A 10,935-nucleotide genomic window follows, 5' to 3' on the forward strand; every position below is an offset into this window, starting at 1 on the left:
GCATCAAATAACAACCCTTAAAAAAAAACTCTCTATTTTGGAATCCCAGCCAACATAGTAACTTCTGAGTCTGATTTCATCAGAACCACCAAACCAGGACTTACCTGGAAGTCCAGTGGTTAGGCTTTCATGCTTCCACTGCAGGGTTCACAGGGTTGATCCCAGGTTGGGGAACTAAGATCTCACACGCCATACAGCCAGAAAAAGAAAACTCCAAAATTTTCACTTTCACATTCATAACGTGTCACCTAGTTTAGATGTTACGATTGCCATAACTCTTTCTCCATTATACTCACCTGGTAAAATTCTGTTTCTGGTTGGACCAAAGAATTCACCTTCTTTAACAAGGGCTGAGGCTTTCACTTTAAATTTTGACCACAGATCTCAAAAGGGCATTAGGCTTTTCCTGTCAATCTTACCGAATTTCCCTAGTAAGTTCACTGTCTCTCTTCCAGAGATAGTGTATTTCATGCTTTCTCTGTTCAAACTCCAACACTCTCTTCTGTCACTCCTCCATAACTAATGACTTCTCATATTTCTTTGAGAAAAAAATCACTGGATAGGAACATTCTTATCCAGCTAGAAGCCACCAAACTACTTTCATCTGTACCCATCATCTCTGACTTCCTTCCTGATATCATGAAAAGTGTATCTCTGCCCCTACCAAAGGGCAAGCCCTAGGCCCCCACCTGCCACTCCTGCCCCACTGATTTGGATTCCATGCTGCACCCCCCATGCCATCTCAGGGAATTTTCTTTGCTGTATCATCAGTTACTTCTACTGAATCATTTCCATCTTAAAGAAAACCTTCTCTTTACCCTATCGTCTCATTTATTTCACTCTTCTTTGCAACAGCACTAAAATTGTCTATGCTCAGTCCAGTTCAGTTGCTCAGTCGTGTCTGACTCTTTGCAACCCCATAGACTGCAGCATGCCAGGATTCCCTGTCCATCACCAACTCGCAGAGCTTGCTCAAACTCATGTCCATAGAGTCGGTGATGCCATCCAACCATCTCATCTTCTGTCATCCCCTTCTCCACTTGCCTTCAATCTTTCCGAGCATCAGGGTCTTTTCCGAGGAGTCGGTTCTTCCTATCAGGTTGCCAAAATATCAGAGTTTCAGCTTTAGCATCAGTCCTTCTAATGAATATTCAGAACTGATTTTCTTTAGGATTGACTGGTTGGATTTCCTTGCTGTCTAAGGGACTCCCAAGAGTTTTCTCCAACACCACAGTTCAAAAGTATCAGTTCTTCGGTGCTCAGCTTTCTTTATGGTCCAACTCTCACATCCATACATGACTGCTGGAAAATCCATAGCTTTGACTAGATGGACCTTTGTTGGTAAAGTAATGTCTCTGCTTTTTGATATGCTGTCTAGTTTGGTCATAACTTTTCTTCCAAGGAGCAAGTATCTTTTAATTTCATGGCTGCAGTCACCATCTGCAGTAATTTTTGGAGCCCAAGAAAATAAAGTCTGTCACTGTTCCCATTGTTTCCACATCTATTTGCCATGAAGTGATGAGACCAGGTGCCATGATCTTAGTTTTTTGAATGTTAAGTTTTAAGCCAAATTTTTCACTCTCCCATTTTAGTAGCTCTTCACTTTCTGCCATAAGGGTGGTGTCATCTGCATATCTAAAGTTACTGATACTTCTCCTGGCAATCTTTATTCCAGCTTGTGCTTCATCCAGCCCAGCATTTTGCATCATGTACTATGCATATAAGTTAATTAAGCAGGATGACAATATACAGCCTTGATGTACTCCTTTCCCAATTTGCAACCAGTCTGTTGTTCCATGTCCAGTTCTAACTGTTGCTTCTTGACCTGCATACAGATTTCTCAGGAGGCAGTAAGGTGGTCTGGTATTCCCATCTCTAAGAATTTTCCAGTTAGTTGTGATCCACACAGTCAAAGGCTTTGGTGTAGCCAATAAAGCAGAAGGAGATGTTTTTCTGGAACTCTCTTGCTTTTTCTATGATCCAATGGATGTTGACAATTTGATCTCTTGTCCTCCTACCTTTTCTGAATTCATCTTGAACATCTGGAGGTTCTCAGTTCATGTACGGTTGAAGCCTCGCTTGGAGAATTTTGAACATTACTTTGCTAGATTGTGAAAAGAGTACAATTGTGCAGTGGTTTAAACATTCTTTGGCATTGCCTTTCTTTGGGATTGGAATGAAAATTGACTTTTTTGAATCCTGTGGCCGCTGCTGACTTTTCCAAATTTGCTGGCATATTGAGTGCAGCACTTCCACAGCATCCTCTCCTAGGATTTGAAGTAGCACAGCTGGAATTCTGTCACCTCTACTAGCTTTGTTCATAGTGATGCTTCCTAAGGCCCACTTGACTTCAGACTCTAGGGTGTTGGGTTCTAGGTGAGTGATCACACCATCGTGGTTATCTGGGTCACAAAGATCTTTTTTGTATAGTTCTTCAGTGTATTCTACTCACCTTTTTTTAATATCTTATGCTTCTGCTAGGTTCATATCGTTTCTGTCCTTTACTGTGCCCATCTTTGCTTGAAATCTTCCCTTGGTATCTCTAATTTTCTTGACGAGATCTCTAGTCTTTTCCATTCTATTGTTTTCCTCTATTTCTTTGCATTGATCACTGAGGAAGGCTTTCTTATCTCTCCTTGCTATTCTTTGGAGCTCTTCATTCAAATATCTTTCATTGGGACTGGAATGAAATATCTTTCCTTTTCTCCTTTGCCTTTTGCTTTTCTTCTTTTCATAGCTATTTGTAAGGCCTCCTCAGACAACCATTTTGCCTCTTTGCATTTCTTTTTCTTGGGGATAGTCTTGATCACTGCCTCCTGTACAATGTCATGAACCTCTTTCCATAGTTCTTCAGGCACTCTATCAGATTTAATTCCTTGATTCTATTTGTCACTTCCACTGTATAATCCTAAGGGATTTGATTTAGGTCATACCTGGGTGGTCTAGTGGTTTTCCCTACTTCCTTCAATTTAAGTCTTAATTTTGCAAGAAGGAATTCATGATCTGAGCCACAGTCAGCTCCTGGTCTTGTTTTTGCTGACTGTATAGAGCTTCTCCATCTTCTACTGCAAAGAGTATAATTAATCTGATTTTGGTATTGACCATCCGGTGATGTCCTTGTAGAGTTGTCTCTTGTGTTATTGGAAGAGGATGCTTGCTATGACCAGTGCGTTCTCTTGGCAAAACTCTTAGCCTTTTCCCTGCTTCATTTTGTACTCCAAGGCTAAACTTTCCTGTTACTCCAAGTATCTCTTGACTTCCTACTTTTGCATTCCAGTTCCCCATGATGAAAAGGACATCTTTTTTTGGTGTTAGTTCTAGAAAGTCTTGTCTATGCTGAAGGTCTCCGTTTCCTCACCTCTGTTGTCTCTTTAATCCACTTCAATTGGTCCACCCTCTGCTTGCCAAGGATACCAATGAGCCTGCTGTTGTTGCTGCTGCTTCTGTTTTACTTGCTAAGTTGTGTCCAACTCTTTGCAACCCCAGGACTGTAGCCCGTAATGCTCCTCTGTCCATGTGGGATTTCCCAGGCAAGAGTACTGGAGTGGGTTGCCCTTTCCTCCTCCAGGGCATCTTCCAGACCCAGGGATGGAACACACGTCTCTTACATTGGTATGTCGATTCTTTACCACTGAGCCACCATGGAAGCTCCCCAGTGAGCTACATATTGCTAAATTCACTATTTCTTTTTACCTGTTAGCAACATTCAGCATAGATGGTACTCTGTCTTTGATGAAACACTTTCTCACTGACTTCTGTGACATCACACTCGGATGATTTTCCTCTTGCCTCAGTGATGTCTCCTTTGCTGACTTCTTCCTCTTAAGACCGCTAAATGATGAAATAGTTAACATCTCAGGTTTGGACTCACTTTAACAACCAGGCTCTCTTTTGATCTAGATAGTCTCTTCAAACACCTTCTAAATATTAATAATTTTTACATTTTTACTTACTTGATAGGGTAGCTCCCTCTTCTGAGTTCCCAACTTATATATCCAACTACCTGCTAGACATCTCCATTCAGAGGTCTAGCTTGCGTATCAGATTTAATATGTCCAATCTGGAGCTCTTGACTTTATCAACCTAACATATTCCTTCCAGTCTTCCCCAGCATAGTAAATGGCATCATACAGTTAACAATAACAGGGATTTATCCTCTGCATGAAATTAAAAAGTCATTTCTACCTCTGAAATTTATCTCAAATATCACTACAACCTGATCTTTTCTACCTCCATCTCTCACCTAAATTACTGTAACCACCTTTTAAAAAAAAATGTTTATTTAGCTATGCTGGCTCTTAGTTGTGGCATATGGGATCTAGTTCTCTGACCAGGGATCATATCCTGGCCCCCTGCATTGGTACTGTAGAGTCTTAGGCACTGGCTCACCAGGGAAGTCTCACTGCAACCTCTTTATAACTTTTCTCCTTGCTTTCTCTCTGGGTCCTCTCTAATTCATTTTCCATTCAGCAGTTAGAGTGAACTTTTAGGAAAAAATAATTCAGATGTCATTTTCCTTCCCCTATTTAAAGGCCTTCAGTGTTTTCTCATTGCTCTTAGAATAAAAATCCAAACACCTTACCAAGATTTAAAAGGCCCCCGTCTGCTTCCCCATTCTTATCTCTCTAGTTCTCAAACCCCATCCACAGGAAGGGTATTTGAACTTGCTGTTTACCCAGCTCAAAGTGCTCTTCCCCCAACTTTCTGCAGAGTTATGGCTTCTTCATTCTTCTAATGTCAGATTGAATGTCACCTCAAAAGTCTTCTCCCTTCTCTGTAATGCCATTCTATATGTGATGTAATATACATGAGAGTTCTCTTCACAATTTCTAGTATTTATCTTGTTTATTTCTTTTGTTTATTGTCTGTTTCCTCTGTGGCACTGAGATTCTGTCAGAGTTCTTTAAGTTTGTACCATTGGTACCTAACAGACAAGAGCACAGAAATGCTTAATATGCTAAATGAATGAATGAAGTATAACAGTTTTAAGGCTCTGGTTTCATCTCTAGGGCCTTGTCCCAAGGTTCTGTACTTTTCTGACATACTCCTTAGGGAAGTTGTGAAGACTTGGTGAAGTGTTCAGTATAGTTGTTAAGTGCTCAGTAAATACTAGCTATTGTTTTGAAAAAAAATCAGAAGCGCTTGAATGTTATAGGCCAGAAGACAAATTGAGTTCAGTAACAAATGTCTGGTTAGTGTATTTTCAAAGAGGCAAGGTTAGTAATGGCTCTTATTTTTTTAATAAATTTTATTAAAAATAAGTAGTTTACTTACAATGTTGTATTAATTTCTGCTGTACAACAAAGTGTACATATATATATATATACATATATTTATTCCCTTTTATATTCTTTTCCATTATGGTTTGTCACAGAAGATTGAATATAGTTCCTTGCAGGAAAGGTGGGTTCAATCCCTGGGATGAGACTATCCCCCTGGAGAATAGTAGTATCCCCCTGGAGCAGCCTACTCAAGTATTCTTGCCAGAAAAATCCTATGGACAGAGGAGCCTGGCAGGCTACAGTTCATTGGTTGCAGAGTCAGATGCGATTGAGAGACTAAGCACGCACACAGTAGGATCTTGTTGTTTTTCCATCCTATATATAATACTTTGCCCCTGCTAATCCTAAACACCCATGCCTTCCCTCCCCCACTCCCTATCCACCACCCACCCCCGTTGCCACAGGTCTATTCTCTATATCTGAGTCTGTTTTTGTTTCATAGATATGTTGATTTGTGTCATACTTAGATTCCACATATAAGTGATATCATATGGTATTTGTCTTTCTCTTTCTGACTTACTTCGTTTACCATGCTCCCAAAGCGGTGGGCCCTAAAAATGGTGTCACTATTGCCCTTTCTTTCTATTTTCCAGGTAGCAATCAAAATTATCTTTTAAAGAAGCAAACCTGATGCTTCTTACTCTTCTTTTTAAAACCCCTTGTCTTCGTATTGCCCGTAGGAAAGAAAAATGCAAACTCCTAGACCCCTCAGGTGAGCCTCCATTCCCATCGCATTTCTCTCCAGCTATCGCCCCCTCTTGCATCCTTTGCTGCACTCATTCTGGCTACCTTTTAGTTCTTTTAACTTGCTCTCACCTGAAATAATCTCTCTCTAGCTACCTTCTGACCACTTTTTGTTTAGCTCCTATCCATCTTAACTTATACCTACCCTTCCCTGAAGGCCTCCTGTGACCCCAAAGAAAGACCAAGTTGCATCATTTGTTTGGCATCCTTACACTCTCGTAACACTCATCCCACTCTATTGTACAGACTTTCTAAACTGTACTCTTTAGTCTGTAAGATCATGAGAGCAATGACTGAGATTCTCTTTAAACCACCAAATCCCTGCAACCTGGTGGTGGATACTCAACATATATTTGAATGAATGAATGAACAAATCCATTAGTCTCCCTTTTCTGAGCCATTGAAGAGTGGCCCCAGTCATAAATGACTAATTTCTGATATTAAACATAATTCTATAGTTCAAATATGTGTAAAATTATGCTGAATGGCATGTAGAACAATATTCAGTCTATAATACTCTGAATCTGGATGAACTCACAATTCAAACTATAATTTCAATAATAGAAAGTATAATAATTCTCTGGTTTGACTTTTTATAAGGCATAGAAAGTAGGTGGTGGAGATAATATGCTTGATAAAACATATTGCCACTCCCTAATGAATTTTAATTGAATTGGCTAAATTTACATCTTCAACTATATCCTAGGGCCTGAGTTACCATGTTGGTCGGCTTAATTTGTGTAAATTAGCTTTATAGTTCCAACTTTGCAGAGGCTATTCAGTTTCCAGATCTATCAGCACAGATCTATCTCTGTAGCTTCACAAACACAATAGAGGCCTCAAGTTATTTTGGAGCAGAAAAGAGGGCACCTGAGGTCCCCAAACCCACTCTTCCCAGTAATAAGGGGTTCCTAAGTGAAAGAATTGATGCTTTTGAACTGTGGTGTTGGAGAAGACTCTTGAGAGTCCCTTGGACTGCAAGGAGATCCAACCAGTCCATTCTAAAGGGGATCAATCCTGGGTGTTCATTGGAAGGACTGATACTAAAGCTGAAACTGCAATACTTTGGCCACCTCATGCGACGAGTTGACTCACTGGAAAAGACTCTGATGCTAGGAAAGGTTGGGGGTGGGAGGAGAAGGGGACGACAGAGAATGAGATGGCTGGATGGCATCACTGACTCTGTGGACATGAGTTTGAGTGAACTCCGGGAGTTGGTGATGGACAGGGAGGCCTGGCATGCTGTGATTCATGGGGTCGCGGAGAGTCAGACACGACTGAGCGACTGAACTGAACTGAAGTGAAAGAAAGTGTTAGTTATTTGGTTGTGTCTGACTCTTAGCGACCCCGTGGACTGCAGCCTACCAGGCTCCTCTGTCCATGGGATTTTCCTGGCAAGAGTACTGGAGTGGGGCACCTGAGAATCTAGATAGGCCCAAACGGCAAATTCAAGCAGTGTAGTAAAGATACTCACCACTAGGTGTCTCAGTGGCTATGCCACTTCCTCCATCTCCTTGGAAAGCAGCCAGCTGCACAAACTCCAGACTCTATTATTGAACCTTCAAGCAAATATCCTATAGGAAGGGTTGGTTTCGATACCTGAGTAAGTCTCCGGCAGATCTAATCAGAACCTCGATCGCCTCTCTCAATAAAAGAAACACTGGACTGACCAAAGTGTCTCATTCAGTATGGCTTTCCTCTGCTAAGGGAAAACATGCCGTGTTGGTGGAACATTTATTTATTTATTTCTCTATCTATTTACTTGTTTATGGGTTGGGGAAGAGGGAAGGAGACTTGGCTTGAAGTGATTATGATGTTCTACCTGATCTTGATCACCTCTCACCCCTACAGGGATCTACATGTCCTTTCAGGCCCTCTCCACACAGGTGCTTGAAGGTATCATCACTCAGAAGCTAAGCTGAGCCACCAGGGAAGCCCAAGAATACTGGAATGAGTAGCTGATCCCTTCTCCAGCGGATCTTCCTGACCCAGGAATCAAACCAGGGTCTCCTGCATTGCAGGCAGATTCTTTACCAACTGAGCTATCAGGGAAGCCATAAACTGACCACTTGGATTGGTTTTTTAAAACTGAAGTATAGCTAACTTCAGAGAAGGCAGTGGCACCCGACTCCAGTACTCTTGCATGGAGAATCCCATGGACGGAAGAGCCTGGTGGGCTGCAGTCCATGGGGTCTCGAAGAGTCGGACATGACTGAGTGACTTCACTTACGCTTTCATGCACTGGAGATGGAAATGGTAACCCACTCCAGTGTTCTTGCCTGGAGAATCCTAGGGATGGCGGAGCCTGATGGGCTGCCGTCTATGGGGTAGCACAGAGTCGGACACGACTGTTGCGACTTAACATGCATGCGTGCATGCATAGCTGACTTACAAGGTTCCGTTATTTCTGGTGTACAACAAAGTGATTGAGTTATAATATACATATATTGTTGTTCATATTATTTTCCTGGATTGATTTTAAACATCAAAAAAAGTTAAGAGTTTAAAGAATTATCAAAGGGAGGAAGATAGCTCAGATACAGTTCCATATATATGAACTTTTACCATAAGGGAACATGAGAGATCAATGAGAAAGGAATAGTCAATAAATGGTATTAAAATAACTAGTTTATGAAAACATTACCAAACCAATTCTAGATGGGTGAATTAAAGAGATAAATATACTTTTAAATCAAATCCTGAAAGAAATAATGAGGGAAAAATGGATGTGAATATCAGATCTTTGTCAGGAAGAGAAATTTCTAAGATTTAATATGATACAAATAAATTACAAAACAAAAATCAATAAATTTCCACGCATGAAGGTTATGTGAAAAAAAAAGACAAAAATTAAAAGTTAAACTGAAAAACTTAATTGCAAAGAAAAATTATGTGGTGAATATCTTTAATATGTTAATATAAATAATTTATATAATTTTATAAAATCACCAAGATCTCAGTAAAAAATAGTGAAAATAAATGAACAAACTATGTAACATATTCATCTTCACTGATAACTCTAAAAATGCAAATGAAATACCATTTTTCATCTAAGTTAACACAAATTGTGGACTTTCCAGTGGTTAGGACTCTATGCTTCCACTGCCAGGTTTGGAAGAGGTCTGACCCCTGGTCAGGGAACTAAGATCCCATAAGCCATGTAACATGGTCAAAAATTTTGAAAATAATAATAAAAAATAATTAAAAATTTAAAAAATTAACACAAATTGAAACAGTCACTTCTGACACAACCCTTTTGGAAAATAATGTAGCATACCATTTAGCAAATTCATCCTCTCCTTTCTCCTCCATCAATCTCAGTCTTCCTCTCCTCCAAGCTCCCTTCCCCTATTTCATTCATTCATTTTTATTCAACAAATACCCTTTGTATGCCTGCTAGGCGCTGGAATCTAGCCTAAACTCTAAATAGAGTAAAAAAATTTATGTGCAATTTTGTTTGTCTCAACATGATCAGTAATAACCTCAGATTGAAAACATCCTACATTTTTATCCATAGACAAGGTAACCAAATGTACTTTTTTGCTCCTGACACTCTTGGTTTATGCCTGATATCCCAGCGTAATTATTAAATGGTGCCCCCATTTAGACAACTTCCTGGCTGATGGCAGTGAAGTATTTTGAGGAAGGGACAGCTTTTTTAATCTGTACAAAAGCACCACTAGGATTAGCCACTGCCAATCAAATTACTGAGACAGGGTGATTTCTGGTGTTGCCTCTATTTTTCTATAATTTTTGGATTTTCTAAAATGAAAAGATAAAATATCTTCTATGCATATGGGGCTTTACAGACATTAACTCATTTAATTTTCTCAACCTTATAAGGCACACCTCATTTTATTGTGCTTCACTTTATTATGCTTTTTACAGATTGAAGGTTTGTGGCAACCCTGCCTTGTCAGATGTTAGTAGCATTTTTTAATTAAGGTGCACTTTATTTTAGACATGATGCTGCTGCACTCTTAGTAGACCACAGACTAGTGTGAACGTAGCTTTTATGTGCATTGGGAAACCAAACGTCATGCGACTCACTTTGTTGCAGCATTGAGTGTATTGCAGTGGTCTCGAGCCAAGCCCAGGTGTGCTTGTACTTAGTTGCTTAGTTGCGTCTGACTCTTTGCAACCCTAAGGACTGTAGCCCACCAGGCTCCTCTGTCCATGGGATGCTCCAGGCAAGAATACCGGAGTGGGTTGCCATGCCCTTCTCCAGTAGATCTCCCCAGCCCAGGGATGGAAGCTGGGTCCCCTGCATTGCAGGCAGATTCTCTACCCTCTGAGCCACTAGGGAAGCGCATCTGCAAGGTATGCCTATAATTTTTTTCCTCTATCTTTAAAAAAACAATGAAATGAGGCAATTGAAGTACTGAGAGATTTCTTACTTAGAGTCACAAATTTACCAAGTGGTGGAACCAAGACTTATACCTAAGCAATCTATCTCCAAACCCTTAAACACTACAGTATCCTGCCCATCAGTTCAGTTCAGTTCAGTCGCTCAGTCGTGTCCAACTCTTTGCGACCCCATGAATCACAGCACGCCAGGCCTCCCTGTCCATCATCAACTCCCAGAGTTCACTCAAACTCATGTCCATTGAGTCGGTAGGGACAACTATATACAATTGAGCTTGTTTTTCATTTATGGGGGAATGTCGACTGCCTACATAAATGTTATTGGAAAAGTGCTTACAAATAGTAGCCCCAAAAGGTCCCCATTTATTTCTGAGAAACATAATATTTTCTAAGAACACTAATTAGAAACACATTATAAAATAGTTGATTTTTTAAGAAATTTAAGATGCAAAAATTTATAAGCACAAGAATCCCAAATTTATAAACATAAGAATCCCAAACACAAAGTTACGAATGTCCTTTTTAATATATATTTATATTTCCA

Source organism: Moschus berezovskii, chromosome 4, assembly GCF_049115385.1.
Source record: "Moschus berezovskii isolate FMDL1 chromosome 4, NW_MosBer_1.0, whole genome shotgun sequence".
In the NCBI taxonomy this organism is placed as follows: Eukaryota; Metazoa; Chordata; class Mammalia; order Artiodactyla; family Moschidae; genus Moschus; species Moschus berezovskii.